Source organism: Asterias amurensis, chromosome 12 (assembly GCF_032118995.1).
Source record: "Asterias amurensis chromosome 12, ASM3211899v1".
NCBI lineage: Eukaryota > Metazoa > Echinodermata > Asteroidea > Forcipulatida > Asteriidae > Asterias > Asterias amurensis.
Window position 1 is genome coordinate 6,367,565 of NC_092659.1, and position 13,763 is coordinate 6,381,327.

General features: G+C 36.2%; 1 pseudogene; it reads right to left on the reverse strand.

The window, feature by feature from the left end:
- Nucleotides 1-3,365: 3,365 nt before the first annotated feature.
- Nucleotides 3,366-13,300, reverse strand: LOC139945389 (uncharacterized; annotated as a pseudogene).
- Nucleotides 13,301-13,763: the final 463 nt, after the last annotated feature.

Sequence of the window (13,763 nt, forward strand, 5' to 3'; positions counted from 1 at the left end):
ATTCTTCCGCAACTTCGACGACCAATTTAGGATCACAGGTTTGTTATTTAATGCATTTGTTGAGATACAGTATAGTGAGAATACTTGTCTTTTTACGAAAACCAAGGTGTCCAGTACCTTTAAGCAGAAACAGCTACTTAAAAAATCCCAGCTTAGCAATAATAGAGAAGGCTACCAGTCACAAATTGAACATGTAACATCATGTATTTTGGCTGCTAACCTTTTTCTGGTTAGCATAATTTTGTTTCGCTTAGCTGATTTTTGTGCCTAAGCAGCTCTATGAAATTGTGCCCTATGAACTCTCTACTCAGACACCGAGGCAGTGGCTGCTGAATGGGATGTAACACCATGTAAACCCTTATAAAGTGCTACAGAAATAACTTAAAGGGACACACCGGCCGCATTGGGCTATTTGGGCTACAAAATAGACTAAGATGTGACTTCAACAGTCTTCCAGGAATGAAGAAGAACAGTCCTTAAAAAAAATCATCAAATTAAGCCGTTTTTGAGCATTTTAAGACAAAAACGCAGGTCGCGTGATTGTTCTAACCAAAAAGTGGTACAAACAATCACGTGACCTTCCGGGCTAGTTTTACTTGCAGCCGTCTAAAAGTAACTTACTTAACCAAATTTAAATCTCTTTTTTTACAAAATTATTTACGAATAATTGACGAAAAAGATCATGTATTCAAATTATCGCTACAAAATGTAAATAATGGTGAAAATTCTAACATAAGATTCACATTCAAAGAGTCCGTGTAACTGAAGCTTGTTATATGGCCGCTTTGGTTTTTTAAATCATTTTCGCTAAATACGTGACATTTTGATGATTTTTGTTTACAGCAACCATCTATAAAAACATTATTTATGATTCTCCACCCCTAAATTGCGTAAACGGTGAGCCGGTGTGTCCCTTTAAGAAAACCAATCTTTCAGAAAATAATGTGTATTCTATTACGCCTTGAGCACATTGTTGGTAGATACTTAAAGGAACACGTTGCCTTGGATCGGACGAGTTGGTCTATAAAAAGCGTTTGTAACCGTTTGTTATAAAATGCATATGGTTGGAAAGATGTTTTAAAGGTAGAATACAATGATCCACACAAGTTTGCCTCGAAATTGCGTGGTTTTCCTTTTACTGTGCGAACTAACACGGTCGGCCATTTATGGGAGTCAAAAATTTGACTCCCATAAATGGCCGACCATGTTAGTCGTCGAGGTAAAAGGAAAACCACGCAATTTCTAGGCATGTTTTAGTGGATCATTGTATTATACTTTTACAACATCTTTTTACTCGTATGCATTTTATAAAAAACGGTTACAAACGCTTTTCAAAGACCAACTCGACCGATCCAAGGCAACGTGTTCCTTTAAGCAAAGACTTCGATATTATAATGTCAATATATAAGGAATGGATAGATTGCCTCAGCTTTTGATCCAAACTGGACCTTCTTCAGAGGCATTAACAAGTACAACGGAATACATATACAACCGAATACATATCCATTTGTAGAAAAAAGGGGGGCAAAGGAAGGATCCAGCAAAAAAGCGGGAAAATTAAAGTCTATCAAAGTTTATATTTTAGAAGAAACAAAAATTGTGGCTTATAAACCAAAGACTGATAGCGCCGTAGGTGCAGTCGCATACACGATCTTTGCTATTTGCTAATTATGAGCCCTAGATAGTAAAGTGGTTAGTACAAAGGACGTTAAAGGCAGTGGACACTATTGGTAATTACTCAAAATAATTATTAACATAAAACCTTTCTTGGTGACAAGTAATGGGGAGAGGTTGGTGGTATAAAACATTGTAAGAAACAGCTCCCTCTGAAGTGCCATAGTTTTGGAGAAAGAAGTAATTTTCCACGAATTTGATTTCGAGACCTCAAGCTTAGAACTTGAGGTCTCGAAATCAACCATCTAAATGCACACAACTTCGTGTGACAAGGGTGTTTTCTTCTTTCATAATTATCTCGCAACTTTGATGACCGATTGAGCTCAAATTTTCACAGGTTTGTTATTTTATGCATATGTTGAAATACACGAACTGTGAATGCTAGTCTTTGACAATTACCAATAGTGTCCACTGTCTTTCAGTATGAAAGGATTACCGGATCATAAAAGTGGTTAATGCATTGGGAGCGAGTTGCATCAGGATGCGACTAACAATGGTCAATTAGAGAATAACAAGATCAAAGGTAAGATGATATTAAAAAATAGGCCACAGAAACCTGCCACCGGCCCACATCACTTGACACCACTCGCTTGAATGTTCCCCAAGCAAACAAAATTCTAGGTCAAAAGGCTTTTGGAACAATCTCCCAACTGCCATGGGGGAATGTACTATACTCTTTCGTAAAGTCCCTAAGACTCACCTTTTTCCAAGTTAGTTTCTTTCTAGTGCGCTATGATCTTGATGGAATTGCGCCTTATAAATTTTAATAGTTATGTTATGTTGTGTAACCTGGCGGATTGACAATGGTCAATTAAAGAATAATAGGCCACAGAAACCTGGCGGTGTGTTATAAATTATAATTATATAATATGAAGAAGAACAAAAATGCCGACTGCAATTACAACACGCTTCATCAGTGTCCGATGATAATTATAGTAACTTGACAAAATTATATTTTAATTGACCTCCTCGTCCCCAGTCTGTTCTATTTTTATCTCGATTGGACGTGTTCCCCTTCGTCCTCAATCGATTATAACACCAAGTACACTGGGTCTTGGATGTATCCATATTATACAAATATTGACTGCTTCGAGTGCTATGGTTAAAACTATGACTCTCGAGGTGATCCCCGGAGCGTTCTATTTTCCCGAGGCGAAGCCGAGGGAAAATAGAACGCTCCGGGGATCACCGAGGGAGTCATAGTTTTTAACCATTGCACGAGTAAAAGCAGTCAATATTTGTTTTATAACACCCCAAACATTTCTAAATACTGTACTATTATTATTAAGTTACAGACCTGAATGCTACAATCCACGGACGACGCGAATACAGATTGCAAACACTTTTACTTACTGTGTTGCATGTAGTGTCGTGCAATCCGAAATGGTTACAGACTATTAATTTATCATCCTCGTACACGCAACGGACGTCTGGGTACTGCACGCCGTGTGCTAGTCTGTCGGACTAGCGCACGGCGCCGTGTGCTAGTCTTCGAACTAGCGCATGGCAAACCGACGCACTATCACACGGCCGTCGTCTAGCAAAACTAAGACATGTCATGTGACGCGCTCTAAACCAATGAACAGGCAGAATACTTGCAAGGGGTGTTATAAAGAGCTTTATAACACCCCTTGCAAAGATTCTGCCTGCTCATTGGTTTAGAGCGCGTCACATGACATGTTTTAGTTTTGCTACACGACGGCCGTCGGTTTGCCATGCGTCATACTAGTTCCACTTTCGTCGAGAGCTTCCAGTCTTATCAAACCATCGCCGTAGGACATCCGAAACATAATCGGTATTAAATACTGCAGTTGTAGATCCGATAGTTGAATCATCGGGACCTCTTCTCACCGCTGGAAGAAAAAAAAAAACGAATATCTCATAAGAATTGAATGTTGTGGGTTTCTTTAAAGGGCACTGCCGCCGATTTCACCATACTCTTCATATTACCCCCCCCCCCCCCCCCCCCCATCACAACGAACTCGTTCTCGCTACGTTCTGAAAAATGTAGTCTTGGTGCAAAACGACAGTAGTGTGCGCGGCGGGGAGGAAGGAGTGAGCGGGGATTTTTTTTAATTATTATTAGCTGTTCCGACCGTCCGTCGGAACAGGTATTGTTTTCGTCGAGATTTTTATTATTTTTATTATTATTATTATTATTATTAGCTGTTCCGACCGTCCGTCGGAACAGGTTTTGTTTTCGTCGAGATTTTTATTATTTTTATGTTTATTATTATTCTTTGTTTCTCCTAAAAACCCATAGCGTTTGTACACGTTTTTGTGGCAGCCTAATCTCCTTAACCCTAATACGAAAGAGTGAGTTTATTATACCAAATTGAAGCATAGAACATAAGCTTAATTCTTATCGTAAAAAAATGCTAAAATTGTTAATTAATAAGCCTTAATTAAGCTTATGAATATTTAATTAGCAAACCTATTTAACACCATATCTCAAAATGAAGACCGCCGATCCTGAAACTTTTTTCAGCTATACACTAGTCAGGTCCTGTTCAGGTGATTTCTGACATAACATTTCGGAGGACGTCACCATGACGTCATTTACTGCACGTTTTGTGTCTGTGCACAAAAGCAATGGCTCTTCAAATCTATACTTTGAACTGGTCAAAAACACAATAACTTCAAAATTATTTATCTGTTAGTTTCCTAAATATCATATTTTGTGTAGAAAAATACACTGATTCTAATAAGATTTGTTTCAGTCCATAAAAGCAATCAATGTTCGTTTATTAACTAATTAATCAATTAGAATCTTGGCATCATGGGTACAACGTAGTACTTCATAAATTGGGTGCAGTCACTTTCTTTGCATTGTTTGAACTTATTTATGGCTCTTGCAACACACTGCGGACCTATAATGGGTTGAGGACTCTCGGGGAGAGTCTAAGAAGATGATGTCGTGATGTTGGCATCTTTTGTTTCTGAAAAATGTCAACTAGTAACTAATTAACCACATGACCCTCATTTGCATATTAAAGTAGAAAAACTTTGCAGCACCATGTCTTAAGAAGTATACAGCCGATTTTAAGACTGTTTGTGGCTAAAGACTCTGTGGAGATTGGAGATTAATTTTGAAAAACCGTGACCTCAAGTTGACCCCTACTTCCGGGTCGACCGGAAGTGGGACATATCTCAAGAACTATACAACAGATTTTAAAACTTTTTTCAGTTATAAACTCCTTAGGCATAAAATATTACTTTTGACAAACCGTGACCTCAAGTTGACCTCTACTTCCGGGTCAACCGGAAGTGGGACCATATCTCAAGAAATATACAACCGATTTTCAAACTTTTTTCAGTTATAGACTCCTTGGGCATTCAAGATTAGTTGAAAACAAATTTGACCCCATGTTGACCTTTACTTCCGGGTAGACCGGAAGTGGGCCCATATTTCAAGAAGTACAAAGCCATTGTTCAAACTTCAGTTATAGACTCTAAGGCAATAAATATTAACTTTGGAAAACTGTGACCCTATGTTGACCTCTACTTCTGGGTTAACCGGAAGTGGGACTATATATCAAGATCTTCACAACCGATTGTTTTAATTTTTTTCAGTTATAGACTCCTTGGCATTGCAGATTAGTCTTTGGTAGCTGTGGGCCCATTTTGACCTTTACTTGCGGGTCAACCGGGACGTGTGACCTAATATCAAGAGCTACAAAACTTTTTTGAAACTTTTTTTTCAGTTATAGATTCCTTGGGCAATGAAGCACATAATCCAAGCAAAACATCACGGAACAGCTTCGTGTTTGTTCACAAACACTTAATGTATAGTTATTATTATTATTATTATTATTATTATTATTATTATTATTATTATTATTATTATTATTATTATTATTATTATTATTATTATTATTATTATTATTATTATTATTATTATTATTATTATTATTATTATTATTATTATTATTATTATTATTATTATTATTATTATTATTATTATTATTATTATTATTATTATTATTATTATTATTATTATTATTATTATTATTATTATTATTATTATTATTATTATTATTATTATTATTATTATTATTATTATTATTATTATTATTATTATTATTATTATTATTATTATTATTATTATTATTATTATTATTATTATTATTATTATTATTATTATTATTATTATTATTATTATTATTATTATTATTATTATTATTATTATTATTATTATTATTATTATTATTATTATTATTATTATTATTATTATTATTATTATTATTATTATTATTATTATTATTATTATTATTATTATTATTATTATTATTATTATTATTATTATTATTATTATTATTATTATTATTATTATTATTATTATTATTATTATTATTATTATTATTATTATTATTATTATTATTATTATTATTATTATTATTATTATTATTATTATTATTATTATTATTATTATTATTATTATTATTATTATTATTATTATTATTATTATTATTATTATTATTATTATTATTATTATTATTATTATTATTATTATTATTATTATTATTATTATGATTATTATTATGATTATTATTATGATTATTATTATTATTATTATTATTATTATTATTATTATTATTATTATTATTATTATTATTATTATTATTATTATTATTATTATTATTATTATTATTATTATTATTATTATTATTATTATTATTATTATTATTATTATTATTATTATTATTATTTATTCGGCCAGTGTCAAAAACATATACAACAAGTAGAACAAAGGATAATAAGACTTCAAAAAAGGTAACTAAAAAACAGGGTAACTAGAAGAGCGGGATTAGACAAAAGGGTACAGGACAGGTACGGGATGTGGAGGAAGGAAGAGGAAGGGACAACAATCCATTCTAAGACGGCCAGGATAAACAAAAGCGTACTACTACACGATGACTCAAAAGCCTGCTTATCCAATCCTTGAATATAGTTGACTGAGATTGTGAGCAACATCGTCTTGCTTGTACCAAAACTACATTATATAGAAGAGTTTGCGGTAACACCATGTAATAATATCTAAATGAGTTGGGGAGGTTCTAAAAAGAACCGTTGGTTTAACTCGACGTTTCGATCAGTACCAGAAGACGATCAGAGCATACTGATCGAAACGTTTCAATCCTAATACTACATTAATTCCAAATGCGAACAATGAGCGGAAACAGCCAAAACAGCTAAATAAACATGGAAACTTACCAATAACGTTTATTGCGCTTCCACCAGCATCCATAAAACGTAGCTCAATCAAATTGCTGGCAGAGTTCTGGAGAGTAAAAAGCAGAACCACGGGATATGATGTGAAGTTTCGACTTTCGGGGATTCGTTTCACGTCATTGGATTGTGTCTGTATCGAGAAGCATGGTGTTGCCAAGGGTGTGGTTGAGACCTTTGTCGTTAGTGTCGTTTGTCGAAAATTGGTGGTCGGTGGTTGCATCAAAGTTGCTGTTGACGGTGGTTCTGCTGTCGTTGACGGAATTTCGGTGGTCAAAGGTGGCACCGAAGTTGTTAATGACGAAATTGTAGTGGTGACCGACGGCTGTTTTGTAGTCACCGGCTTCAACGTCACTGTCAGATAATGAAAGGTGATACCGCACGTTGAACTTAAAAACAACATCATATTTTAAATTTTGGTTTTTACCCATATTATACACCGATGTGTGGGAAGTTAGCACTGTAAACTTAGTACTTTCCCGAGTCCTGTGACAAAATATCGCACAGGCATGTTACTCGGTGGGATTCGAACCTACGACCCTTGCAACTCTAGAGCATTGTCCTACCAACTAGACTACCGAGTAACATGCCTGTGTTATTTTTTTACAGGACTCGGGAAAGAACTGAGTATACAGTGCTAACATCGGTATATGGGTAAAAACCAAATTTTAATATTCTTTATCCCCCCGATGCAAATTTAACATCTTGTATAACATTATATTAATTTTGTAAACAAATATTTGTTGAAGTCAATATTTCAAACATGCTAGGTAAATTAACGAGGAGATGACGACGACTGCGACGGCGGCGACGACGAAGAAAACCAAACTCAAAACGAGATTTTCAAATTTATGATTGCTTCATTAAAACCCTTGTATATTTTATTTAAAAACCATGGAAGTTCTTTGCTCGAGTTCTGTTGTGGTTTTATAGTGTCTCTTAAAGAACTTCGACAGATGATGCTGCTGTTTCAGAATAACACACACAAACTCTCGCAAAATTAAGGGGTAGTGCACGAAACCAAACCTTGTTGCATGCCTGGTGAACGTGACATAATAATAAAACATTACATACAGCTTATATCACAGTCAAGACCCAAAAGCTAGATACACCTGTAGGTCATCACTTCAATCTTCCTAATCACTCAATTTCTGACATGATCTTACAGGGCATAGAGGCACTAGGCAACCACAGAGAGACTGTTCGTTTGAGTAGGGAGAAACTCTAGATTAGACGCCTCCAGACCATTCAACCCCATGGTCTGAACATCCAAGAAGGAAACGACTAATAAACCTTTTGTTTTGCTGTCTCCTTTTTTCCCCATAGCCTTTTAGCCTGTGCCTCATTCACTAATTAATTACTTTTTACCCAACCTCACCACCCTTGATGTTGTCCTTTGTGTTTCCATCTTCTTGCTTGTGGTCAAGCCAGTCCCTTCCCTTCGCCCCCTTTTTGTCCCCCTATTCATTGTTTACCCCCTGCTTTTTTTTATGCTTTCTAACCCCATTCATGTATTTCCACTGCACTGCTTATGTTTCACTTAGTTACCTGTTCATGTTTGTTGTGTTGTCATTTAGCCTTCGAGAAAGACTCTGCTAGAAAGACTCTGTTGGTAAGTTGTTTGCAACAGCCAATTCTATTTTCTCAGCTTATATCACCGTATGATCCCCATGCGCTTTGATGCGCTTTGACAAAATCGTAATCCCGACAGAAGTTCATTTTTCTATTTTTAATTAACTACCACTTATCAGGGGTGCATTGTTTGTGAAGGAGATTGCAACTTTCTCAAGTTAAAAATGATGAAATTGTACCTCGTATCTTTAATGTAAAAATTATATACCATTCAACTAATAATATTGTAACCAAGTGGTGGCTATATATAGGGTAACGTATTGTCAGAACCCCTTTTGAGTTAATAGGTATGGTACAGGGGACATGTCTGTCAAATGACAGCTCGATATGCAATTAAGTTCTCATTATTACCTCCACCCCATGTGCCCCCACATGACAGTATTTAAAGTCTTAGCTCTTCCTGAACAAGAATTTCATTTGGGTTTATTAAAATTGCTCGCGTCCCTTTTATGGCAGCTTTTTGTACACCAGATCTGACACCGGAATACAATACAATTTGCAATTAGTAATCTTCATTCTACAACCTCTCACTCCAACGTTTCTAGATTAAAAAATCCAAGGCACCGATTGATCTTTTTTCAACCTTTGAAAAAGGAAATGGTGGTTTATATTGATATCTGAAACAAAAAGTCGCATCCCCTTAAGGTGATCCCCTAGCTGCCGCTTCCCAGGTTGTATCGTAATTTGGGTGTGATCCCTGCATGGCTACACGGCAGTTAACGGTTGTATGGCTTCTGACTGGCACCCCCGAACAAAGATAATGGGCCGGATAAATAAAAACTAGCAATTACTTATCAAGTTAAAGGTTCAGCATTAGCAAGAAGACTGAAAAGTAAAAGATCAGGCATGAACATTTTGCTCGCTAGATTACCTTTCACTTATAGACATATAAATAAAAACGACATTTTACTAACATACTGTAGCAATTACTTGTATTTTTACAAGCTACTGCATGAGGAGCTTGAGATTTTACTTGAACAACAGTGTTGCATATATGGCTCGGTATCGGGTCAGTATTAAAGTGTTATTTTTCCCTTGGTCTAATGATCCAACGATAAATGTTACTTATAAATTTGTTGTGTACTTTAATTGCTCTAAAAGAACCAATCTTTGGAGCGCTGGCGTGGAGAGGCTGGCTGTTTCCTCATAGCCACTGCCGCCATCAAAAAATTGACTAAGTGGAAACTGCCCCGCCTGCATTTCAGTTAATCGCTATTGATCAGCGAGTCCATGCCTCTATTGTTATACTCCTGAATACCCCGCTATTTGGCTTTTCTCTGACCATTTACTAATCCGTTCAAGTAAATGGTGTTTTTCTAGTAAAAGGTTATTTATAGAGATTTTAGCAAATTCTCATGCCTGATCTTAAACTTATCGACATTTTGTTAATGCTGGCCTTTACACGGCCCAGTATCTTGTGAAACTATCAGGTAATAGTAAAATGTCGGTTTTATTAACATCTCAATAAGAAGAGTCCCTCAAGCATTGATATTACCTACTAGTTCGACCAATTGCTAGCAATATTAAGGCTTACTTTTATTTATAAGGATTTAAGTAAAAGACTAGTAAAAGCAAATGCTACTTTTTATTTTTTCTGGCCCATTGACAGAATAGGGACACTGCCAATATAGGGCTAGATAGCTCAGTTGGTAAAGCGCCGGCACGTTAATCCGGAGGTCGTTGGTTCGAATCCCACTCTAGTCAATTCTTTGTTCAACCCCAAAAATCATTCACAAATTTACCCAGTCAGTTTCCCTTGTGGTTTATATTGATAGTAAAAAACATCGTGAGAAATGGCTCCCTCTGAAGTAACGTATAGTTTTTGAGAAAGAAGTAATTTCTCACTAAAATATTTAACATTGAATCGAGATCTCAGCTGAGGTCTCGAAATCAAGCATCTGCTGAAAGCACAAACCTCCGTGTGACAATGGTGTTTTTTCTTTCATTACTATCTCGCAACTTCGATGACCAATTGAGCTCAAATTTTCACAGGTTTGTCATTTTATGCATAAATATGTTGAGATACACCAAGTGAGAAAACTGGTCTTTGAGTGTCCAGTGTCTTTAAAGAAATAATAAACGAAGTAATGTGGGAAAGTTGGAGTGAAATAACTCACCAGTTTTGGAGAGGATGGACGGCAGGGGGGGGGGGGCATGCCTTGACTGGCTTCAAGGCATGGACACCTTTGGTAATTGCCAAAGACCAGTCTTTTCAACATAATATGCACAAAATAACAAACCTGAAAATTTGAACCCAATTGGTTGGCAAAGTTGCGAGGGAATAATGGAAGAAAAACAACCTTGTCGCACAAGTTGTGTGCTTCCAGATGCCTTGACTTGGAGACCTCAGCTATGTGGCAATGCATTATCGGCTTACAATTTATGGCACGCCGCCATATAATTACCGTATTGTTCTTTTTAATTTTCCTCGCGTGATCCAAGGCTGTGGTTTATACTTTGTTTTAAAGACACTGGACACTATTGGTAATTGTCAAAGACCCGTCTTCTCTTTTGGTGTACCTCAATATTATAACCATAACATAACAAACCTGTGAACATTTCGAGTTGCACAACTTGGTTTGCTTTTAGATGCATAATAAAAGGCTTCAGGTAAAATTAACTTATTATTTGAGTGAGAAATTACCTCTTTTTCAAAATCTATGTTACTTCAAAGGGAGTCGACTCTCACAATGTTGTATACAATCAAAAGCTTTCAATTGCTCGCTACTGTTAAGTGCCTTTTGAAACTGATTGGGGCTATCACACAGAAACCAACTGTCACCAGGTTAGCGGCGTAGGCAAAAGGGGGATATTTGGCACGTGCCCCGAAAACATTCCTAGTGCCCCACTCCCACCCCAACGAAAACAAGACCAAAACAATAATTAGAGGGGCGAAAATCTGATTTTATGAAAACAAAAAATGTAACCCCACTAAGAATCGCTACAAAATGCCATAAATGGATGTTGGTCCCTACCTATGGAGAAAAAGTTAACCCTGCTTTTCTGGTAACATAAAAGTAGAAAATGCATTTTCACAAAATGTTCAATCTGCTTTTCAGGCAGCAGAAAAGAGGAAAAGGAGAAAAATTGAAATAAAAAAAAACATAAAATCTGCTTTTCTGTAATTCTGATTCTTTTCGTCCTCCATACCCTACCACAATACAATCAGTAGCCCATCCCCATAGAAATCCCTATTCCCTTGGACTCCCACCCATTGTGCCCCAAACCGTAAAAGTGTTGGTTCGGTTGCATCAGGGGCACGTTGTCACCTACTCATGGGGCTGAAACAGTCCGTTTAAGGCATCGATCAAGGGGGCTTGTTAGGGCAGAAAACCTCATACCTTCCCATCTGTTTACGAGGTATGGTTGAGTGCCTTGCTCAAGGTCTCAAGTGTCATGATCGAGATTCGAACCCACATTCTGCTGCTGAAAACACCCCCGACCAACACACATAACGAAAACTCAAAAGACGCTTATTACACTGGCGTAAATGATTGTGCTCTTTAAAGCCATTGGACACTTTCAGTACAGAAAAAAAAGTTCACAGATTTACAAATAACTTACAGAGTTTACAGAAGGTAAAGGTGAAAGAGTTCTCTTGAAATATTACTCCATGAAATGCTTCACTTTTTGAGAAAACATTAAAACAATTATCAATTCTCGCTAACGAGAATTACGGATTTATTTGAAACACATGTCATGACACGGCGAAACGTGCGGAAACAAGGTGTGGGTTTTCCCGTTATTTTCTCCGAGAATCATGCTAAAAGAAAGAAAAAAACCTTGTTGCACAAAATAAATGCGTATGCTTTCAGATGCATAATAAATGCCACTCTGACGACATTCATTATTTGAGAGAGAAATGTCCTCTTTATCAAAAACTACGTTACTTCAGAGGGAGGCGCGTTTCTCACAATATTTTACTACATAACAGCTCTCCATTTCTCGTTACCAAGTAAGTTTTTATGCTAAAAATTATTGAGTAATTACCAATAGTGTCCACTGCCTTTAACGCAAGTTCATTTTCAATTGACCCACAATCAGTTTACGTTATTTTTGATTTATTGGGTAATAGTAATCGTCAAACTGCTACTTAAAGGCAGTGGACACTATTGGTAATTACTCAAAATAATTATTGCCATAAAACCTTTCTTGGTGACGAGTAATGGGGAGAGGTTGGTGGTATAAAAAATTGTGAGAAACGGCTCCCTCTGAAGTGCCATAGTTTTCGAGAAAGAAGTAACTTTCCACGAATTTGATTTCGAGACCTCAGATTTAGAACTTGAGGTCTCGAAATCAACCATCTAAACGCACACAACTTCGTGTGACAAGGGTTATTTTTCTTTCATTATTATCTCGCAACTTCGAGAACCGATTGAGCTCAAATTTTCACAGGTTTGCTATGTTATGCATATGTTGATATACACCAACTGTGAAGGCTAGTCTTTGACAATTACCAATAGTGTCCTTTGTCTTTAATGTTATATTTTTTGCTTTATTCCATAAATTACATCTTATCGTTATCTTTCTAAGAAGTATGGAAATAAAAGTGTATCTGAATTGAATTGAATAACAATAGCCTAATATCTCTATATTCATTACCTTTGTTTCTGTTTTTTCGGCACTTAGCGGTAAACTCAGCGAATGCCTTAGCCGTCAGTGGCTTCCCTTCCTCCCCGGGAGCAATAGTGACCATCGTGGAGCACATTTCCCCCCTCAAGCTCAAGATGCTAACAAGCAGAACCGCAACACGTAGAACTAACATTATGTAAACTGCGAAAGATCTTCGTTTTTTGTTGCAGCAAGAAAGTAGGTTAGAAGTAACAGGCAGAGTCTCCTGAAGATGACCAGAGAGCAAGCTAGTCGAAACGTTGAGACTTTATTAAGAAGACTCCGCGGTAGTGCAGTTAATAATGATCCTATTATAAGCTAAACAAGTAGAAGTCCAAGCCGATGTTCTACCTTCCGCACAGGTAGTAATTAAACTGAGAAGTCTACTGAATTTTGTTTTTACAATAAATCTACTCCGCGGTAGTAGAATATAGCACTCTCTGAAATAATGTGAAAGAGTGAAAAACACCACTCTTTACATTTCGAGATGTCGCTCATATGGCTCTTCAAAAAGATTGGTAGTTATTTCACTCTTTTAAGGGGTTTCACTCCAGGACAGAGTGAAAAGTCACTCAAAAAGATGCAAACTTCAATCTAAAAAAATGTAAGACCGCTCG